The sequence below is a fragment of the Arvicanthis niloticus genome, unplaced genomic scaffold, assembly GCF_011762505.2.
Source record: "Arvicanthis niloticus isolate mArvNil1 unplaced genomic scaffold, mArvNil1.pat.X pat_scaffold_1321_arrow_ctg1, whole genome shotgun sequence".
Lineage (NCBI taxonomy): Eukaryota > Metazoa > Chordata > Mammalia > Rodentia > Muridae > Arvicanthis > Arvicanthis niloticus.
The window spans coordinates 3,213-11,855 of NW_023045306.1; the positions used below are offsets into that span (position 1 = coordinate 3,213).

At 32.3% G+C, this 8,643-nt stretch overlaps 1 pseudogene; it reads left to right on the forward strand.

Moving 5' to 3' along the window:
* The first annotated feature begins 738 nt into the window (after positions 1-738).
* Positions 739-6,874, forward strand: LOC117701551 (olfactory receptor 8G1-like; annotated as a pseudogene).
* The last annotated feature ends 1,769 nt before the right edge of the window (positions 6,875-8,643 follow it).

Consider the following 8,643-nt stretch of genomic DNA (forward strand, 5'->3'; position numbering starts at 1 on the left):
TCTTGACCCAGGGTTTCTATACCATATTTGACCGTTTAGTTCCTGGATAAAAGATACAAACAGCCTTTATATTTACAATAAGCCTTAAACAGCACAAGAGCTTGGCAGTTCTACCACATTTTTGTTTCATTTCCTGAATGGGACAGGATCATAGAAATAGTTGTAGTGATGGGACTTGGGATAGACTAGAGGGAAAGAAAAAATGGGGTTATGATGCATGAAGTAATTATATTTTAGTTAAAATGCCTTAAAATTAAAAATAAAATTTAAAAATTATTTTAAATGAAAAAAACATAAATTGGGATGGTAAATGTTGTAGGGGCACCAGAAAATAGGGGTGGATTTAATAATAGTATATGAAGGTATAAAATTATCAAACAATGAAAATAAATTCTATGGAAGAGAGACCATTAATTTAAGAGACAGAAGGGGGCTGGTTAGGAGAGATTGAATAAGGAACAGGAAGGAATAAATGAACTAATTGCATTATAACTTTAAAAAATAAAAATAATTATTATTAAAAAGGGAAAAAATTAGGCTACTGGGAAATCACATTGGCAACTAGTTCAATTCTCATGAGTCTGCTTCCTGAGAATCAGAAATCCTTGGAGAGTACTATTTTATGTTTTGATAGCTGAGACTTACAAATTCAGGAAAAAAACTTTGAACCATAAGAGAAATCACTCAAATGAGAATGAAACATGAATATATATGCTACTTTAGGGATGCTGAACTGTGATTAAAAGTTGTCCTATCTGTTATCACTGAAGTTTATAGGATGCTGATACCTGTGATTTCTAGTATCAGCATTTGTGATTTTGCAAGTGACAAGTAAAATTTGGTGCTAAGACTTTCAGAAAGAAAGGTGAGTATTCATCTGAAACTGGAATTAAAGGGCACAAATCTAGAAGAATCACTTGCTTAGTCAGGGAAATATTCCTCAATACTTGCAGTTATTCAATTATTCACAAAATTTTCTTAAAGTTCATAAACTCTACAACCACTTTCCCAGTTCCTGAAGGTTCTGTTGCTTACTATGAATTGAGGAATGTTTTCTTGATGACTTTAAGTAAATTTAACAGCAAAATATGTTTTAGACAACAAAGAATGACACTGATTATACATTTGTAATTGCTTTAAAAAATAAGAGACAATTTGACCATTGTGATTTCTGATTTTATAATGTCTTATATCTGTTAGCTACAAGCGCAATACTGTATCATAAATTAGAGGTATTACTCAACTCTGGTTTAATTAACAGATGAAAATTACATAAGTTTAACTGCACAAAAATTCTGAACCTGTGTTCTCAGCCAGAATGACCATAATTCTTATTATAAAGAATAATTAAAAGACACACTGGAGAGTTTTAATGGCAATGCCCACTAAGCTTCTCTTCTGCAATGACATCTAAATTACAGCTTCACTTAAATGACTCTGTTCAAACTCTACAAGAAAAAGTAACAGATGGACTCTCTAATATTTTTAACTTGTGCCTATGATTATTAAGGACAAAATTTTGCTTTACATGCAAAAATATCTTTAAGGTTCTACAGTGATAAATAAATATAAAACTCCTGTTTAAAATTATTTATATATATATATATATATATATATATATATATTTAATTAGATTGGGAAGCCATTCAAAGTTGTATCCTACTCAGACTTCCTTCTAGTTTTGTAGCTTCATTTTACAACATTATTATGAATGTTTGCTTGTCTTCTATAATTATTTTTTTAATTTTTATGTATTTTTTTAATTTCATCTTTATGGGTGTGTTGCCTTCATGTAGGTACACGCACTGTGTTCATGACTGATCAGAGGCTAGAATAGGGCTGGAGATGCCATCCCACATGTGAGTTGGAAAGTTTGTCATCTGGTTAAGACACTGGCACCAAGCTGACAATACTAATTCAAGCCACAGGATCAGTGTGATGTTAAGAAAGAAACAAGCTGTCCAATTGTTCTCTGACCTCAGTGGGAGCATTATTACATAAACACACAAGCAATATTAAGATATAAAGATGCACACAAAGTACCAGTTGTGTTTGTTGAACACATAGATTATGAGTGATTCAAGGTTGTCACGAATAAATCTGCCATGCGCATTCTGGTACAGATATCCCTACAGAAGATTGCTGATATTTTTCCTGGATAAAACTTGTGGTATAGACTGTTTATTTGCTGTGTGAATATATTCTTAAATTTAGAGTAATTTTAAGTTATTTTCTAAAGTAGGGAAGCAGATTCACACTGTACAGAAGGTATGCATGCTGTCTGACTACTCCTTCCCAACAACTGCCACTTTCACAACTTAATAAACCCATTGTAACAGAGGTGTGTGAAGACTGTGTTTTTTTAATTTGAATGTTGGACAGTGATAATGATCTTTTCTATGGACTATATGTATATTTTTGGTAACCTGATTAGTTGGCTTAACTTTTAAAAAAATGTATATCTTATTACATTTTAGAATATGTGTTTTGATCATACCTTCAGTTGGTAATTTTATTTTCCTTTGCAAAAAAATTCTCAATGTTAATACTTAGTTTTGTCTTTCTTTAGTTTTATTGGTAAATGTGTTTGTGAATTTTCTTTATACAGAAACAAACTATTTTTAGACATCAAGTAATTTGTTGAGTATTTTCTTTCAGGTCTTTAAGCCTCATCTTTTGTCCTTTGCCTACATTTTAGATTCTACAAGTTTTCCTCAGACTTACTTTTTTGTGTTAGTAATAAAATTTAGATTTAAAATATTTTATGCTTTTAATAACACACCTAATTTAACACACTTAGAAATTTGCTTTGGTAGGCACAGTTAGTACAATACTTAGTGTTTAATATAAAAGATTATAATACTCAAGAGTCTATGTTTCCTCAGTATATATTTCTTCTTTGTATACCATGATAATTCACAAATAATTAAATTTATATTGATAACTTGTTTAAAATTTGGTAGAATATTAGTAACAAACTCACTCATGAATTATTTGTTTTCCTCTTAATTTATCAAAGCTAGACGTTTTATGAAGAGTTTAGCAATGATTTATTTTATACAGTTATTAAGTCAAGGTAAAACCAGTAACAACAACCAAAAGCATATCACTATTAAATGACTGACTGGGGGTAAAAAAACAGATACTTTGACTTTGTGTCTGGTCAATTAACTATGATTGATTCTGATATTCTCAAGAATCAGGCCCAGAGCAATGGATGGTCTAATTGTAGATTAATCTCTTCAGTCTATTTTATGACTGCTGTTACATGTGTTGTTTAATTTTAATAATATTAAATATCAAGCATCATGTCTGGGACATGGCACTACTATTCCATTCTGGAACTCACAGCAAATCGGGTTGTCTACTAGGCTTACGCAAGACTGGCTCAGACAACAGTCAGTTCTGGGCAAGTAGCTGCCCCTACCGAAGCTCTCTATCCCTCACTGTGAGCTAAAGTCTACTGAAAGTATGTGAGAGATGAACAGATACTGTCTTGAGTTTGTGAACTCACTGGTGAACTTTCCACACTCTGGTGGATAGTTCAGAATCATGGTCATACACACAGCTTTGGTTAAACTTATTGGGTAGCACAAAGAACAAAACAGAAACACAAAAATGAAAAAATATTATATAGATGATGGAAGTAGTTATAGGAATGGAAGGTAAAAATTAGCAAGAGCATATTTTTACATGTATGAAAATGAAAAGGTGGAATTTTAGTTAATAAACAGTGTCTAATAACTTTATGTAAAACATGCCTTTGAAAAAATTATATGAAAATGAAATGTTTGTAAAATAAACTCGGCTCACGACTGGGGGTTTTGGGACATTTAAGCTATTGCTTTCAGAAGAAGTTTACTTTCAGATTGTCAGTCACTTTTACTCATTGACACAACTCTGACGTACTTAGATTTCCAAGTGCAAACATAGCTTTCTTTTTTATTTTAATTTAAAATGTTTGGTTTTTTTTTTTTTTTACAAGAGTTCTATGTTTATAACATTTCCACCTACCTCACTTTCTTTCAAGTCTTCCCCTGCCTGAAGTTCCTTTCAAGTTCATGACACATGTACGTGTGTATGTATGTTTGTGTATTGGTGTACACAATATACACATACAGTCATGTATGTATACACGCATACATGCATACATCAGAAAACATATCTGAGAGCTTAACCCTGTAGAAGACTGATTCTCTCTGTCTCATCAGCCATTAATTGCCTGTAACTATTGATCTAGGGGTAAAGCCTTATGAGATTAGCCAATCCTGTTGGCATGTCTACTTGTGTTGTCATTGTGCTGATCTTGTTTAGGCAAACACAAGTTGATATTTTATGGGTGTAGTTTTCCTGTCATTATACATGATAGTCTCTGACCACAGACTTCCTGGTCCTCTGCTTCTTCTAATCTTTGCAACCTATTTTGTTATGTGCCCTGAGCATCAGGTGTAGATAGCATGTTATAGATGTATCAAGTGGGGCTTCAAAACTCAGTTACGTGACTTTTGATCAGTTGTGAATTTTAGTAATGGTCTCCAACTGCTAGAAAAAGAGCCTTGTTTGATGAGGTTAGATAGTTAATCCTACCTGCAGATGCAAAAACAGGTATTTCAAATATATTTACAAATTATACTGGTTTTAAAAAGGTGACAGTTAGCAGATACTCCTTTAAGGTCTGTAATTTCATGAGGAAGAAGTAAGTTAAGTTTATACTACCAGGCCTAGTATTGAGAAGGTCTTAAGTCCAATTAGATAGTAGTTAGTTACCACCATGGTTTTAGTGCCATTTTACACTCTTGAGGACATTTTCCCACACTTTTACTTGTTATAGGTCATAGGATTTGTAGCTGGATGGAACTATTGATCACTTTTCTCCCTTGACAGATTCTATGTCACTTTAGGATATTATGAGATTTACTTCTCACAGAAGACATGCAAGCTTCAAGTCAATACATTGGTGTTTAGCTCCTTAAATGGCCAAAGCACATGTAATTAAAATGGTATAAAAGCATAACAGAGGAGGGGGGATGGGATAGGGAGTTCTACAAAGGGGAAATAGGGAAAGCAGATGACACTGTATTATAAATAAATGAAATATCCAATAATTTTATAAAAAAACATAAAATAACATAAAAAATGGCCAAAGTGTTCACGGGCAGTATTTTATATACCATGCATTATGAATTATATTTTAAAAAATAATGTCAATTACATATTAAATTAAGAATAGGTATATACATGCAGAATTCTTCTTCAATTAAAATAATAATAAATTCATATATATATATATATTTCTCTTTTCTTTGAACAGGTATTTGAACAGAGGATATGGCAACAGGAAACTATTGCATGTTACCTGAGTTCATTCTGACTGGGCTTTCAAAGAAACCAGAACTCCAGATGCCTCTATTTCTCCTCTTCCTAGGAATCTATGTGGTCACTGTAGTGGGAAATCTGGGCATGATCACACTGATTAGGCTCAGTTCTCACCTGCACACACCCATGTACTATTTCCTCAGTAGTTTTTCCTTTATTGATCTCTGCCATTCCACCGTCATTACCCCCAAAATGCTGGTGAACTTTGTAATAGAGAAGAATATCATCTCCTACACTGGATGCATGACTCAGCTCTACTTCTTTCTCATTTTTGCTATTGCAGAGTGTCATATGTTAGCGGCAATGGCATATGATCGGTATGTTGCCATCTGTAACCCCTTGCTTTACAATGTAACCATGTCCTATCAGATTTACGTTTCCTTGATCTCTGGAGTCTATATTATTGGTGTGATTTGTGCATCAGCTCACACAGGCTTCATGATCAAAATACAATTTTGTAACTTAAATGTGATCAACCACTATTTCTGTGATCTTCTTCCCCTGCTGGAGCTTGCTCGCTCTAGTACTTATGTTAATGAATTGTTAATTTTATGCTTTGGTACATTTAACATTGTTGTTCCAACCTTGACTATTCTTACCTCTTATATCTTCATCATTGCCAGCATCCTACACATTCGTTCTACTGAAGGCAGGTCCAAAGCCTTCAGTACCTGCAGCTCCCACATCTTGGCTGTTGCTGTCTTCTTTGGGTCTTAGCATTTATGTACCTGCAGCCGTCATCAGTCAGCTCCATGGACCAAGGGAAAGTGTCCTCTGTGTTTTATACCATTGTTGTGCCCATGCTGAACCCTTTGATCTACAGTCTGAGGAATAAGGATGTCAGTATTGCCCTGAAGAAAATATTAGAAAGAAAATCGTTCATGTAAACTGAAATAATGGGATTTATTTATTAGAATATAGTCATCAGCTGATACATTATTTGAATTTCTATTATTCAATTTAATTCATTTAATATTTCAATCATTTATTCATTCATTTACATTTTATCTCATATCTATAATCATCCATTCCTATTTCTTCTAAAAATTGTCACATATTCATCATAGAGTCAAAAGTAAAGAAATGAGGATGTCATCAACATATTTACCTTGTTCTGTCAATCACATCAACTTTATATCAGTTTGACTATACTGTTGGTTAAAAAATATACATTTTGTAATTTTTGATGTTAAGGATGTATTTCTAAAAGTTGCGCTAATCTTGGCCGTCTGTGAAAAAACATGAGATTTAGAACACTGAACCCTGTAACTTTTAGTTTGAAAACTACCTGGAAAAGTCTACTTTCTGGCCTATTATTCAGTATATTATTCAGTATATTAATTACCTCCCTTTTTTAGAGCATTACTCTAGACTCCTGATTGTCATTTTAAATCTATATACAGAAAACTGTATGTAATGACCTTGTGACTGATCTAGTATTCTTGCGTTTTATCCATTGGTGATTTAGTTTATACTTCCATATTTTAGCCAAATTGATTGCAACTAACATAGCCAAACAGAATTTTTGTTCTTATGAATTATTTTTTGCACAGGTCCTAGAATTATGCCTAGAAGTTATTAAATCTATAATAGTTTCCTCATCCCCCTATGAAATATTTAAAGAGAGTCTGACATACATACTATCTATGTCTAACAATGGTTTTTTATTGTTCCAAGGAACTATATCTATTTTTAAATTAAATTTTATTGGGTATATTTTGTAAATCAGATTTCTTTTAAGATTCATTTGTATGCATGTTTAAAGGCTATGTTGAATACTAATGACATTCTGATCTATTTTACATAAGGGTGTTAAAGTTTTCAATTAAGTAGACTTTCTATGGCAAACAAGTTCAAGTGAGATAATGTGTGAGTAACTGATTTCTGAGTTCATTAAATGCTGTTCATAAAGAAATCCTTGAATTAATGCTTAGTTTTTCTTGATGTTAAGACTTGTAGAAAGTTACAGATAATTAAGTTTGATCATTTCTGGTTCAACAATGAAAATCTATGCAATAGTGTTAGAACAAAAACAAGTCCCATGTTCTACTGAAAATTATCCATAACAAGAGTAGAACATAATTCCACATATGTTGACATCAGTACAATTGTGGTATATAATCAGTTTATATATGTGATATATATGTGTAAATTTGAATTTATTTCTATAAATATCACATGCTCAATAAAATCACTAGCTGGGAAAGATGTTTCATTTCTGTTTGCTTGTTTGTTTGTTTGTTTGTTTGTTATTTTGGTAGGACTGGCTTAAAATTTTGATTATTCTCCAATTAGAATATTCTCAAACTTTTTGATCATTCATATCGAGGTTTGTTCAGGACTTTAGAGGGACAGTAGAATAATAACAAAAGTTGTTACAGCGCTATAGAACTGTTCCCTGAGGGCCTTAAAATTATGACCTTTGTAAAATGAGCACATCATATAGTTGAACTTTAATGTCTCCACATATTCTTGATCATTTTTAACTCTATGAATCTGAGCTTAAGCAAATCTATGGCCAATTTATTGTGCTTGTATGAAAATAACATATTTGAATGTATCTATATCTATCTATCTATATACATATAGATAGATAGATAGGTATCTTAATGTGTTAGTAAAAATAAATAAAAAGTAAAAAGTAAAACAAGAGCCCAACATATCTTAAATACAGGATATGCAGAACACTTGAAGGAAGCTGCCACATGTTCAATAAATTATCCCTTGAAAACTTTAAATTCTTTTAAATATAATTTATATGATATTTTGAAAATTGGTTAGAACAGATGACAGTTTAGTCTTACAAAACACTTTTGATAGTTTGAGAATTTACATTGGTGTAGGTTCTAACTATTCAGCCATGAACTAACTCAACTGTTTCTATAGTCCCAGTGGTGTCTCTGTTCCCTTCATTTAGACTATTCTGTTGTTCTCCTGGGATTCTTAAAATAGGAGCAAAGCATGGCAAGTTTTGATTCTTGGAGAACCTGTTAATAATATTCATGTGATCTGCCAAGCACTGAGTAGATTTATTATTTAATAATGTTAAACTTATAAAATTATCATATAACTTGTAAAGAAAGGCATTATTCCTCTAAATCCTGGTTACCCCATTGGGTCTGTGGTGTCACTCAGAGGCTCCTAAGAAATGTACAGATCTCAGAACAACCCACATCTGCTGGATTAGAATAGGAATTTTAATACAGCTCTTCAATGATCCACATACTCAAATTTTTATTAGGATATAAAAGTTGAGCATGACAGGAA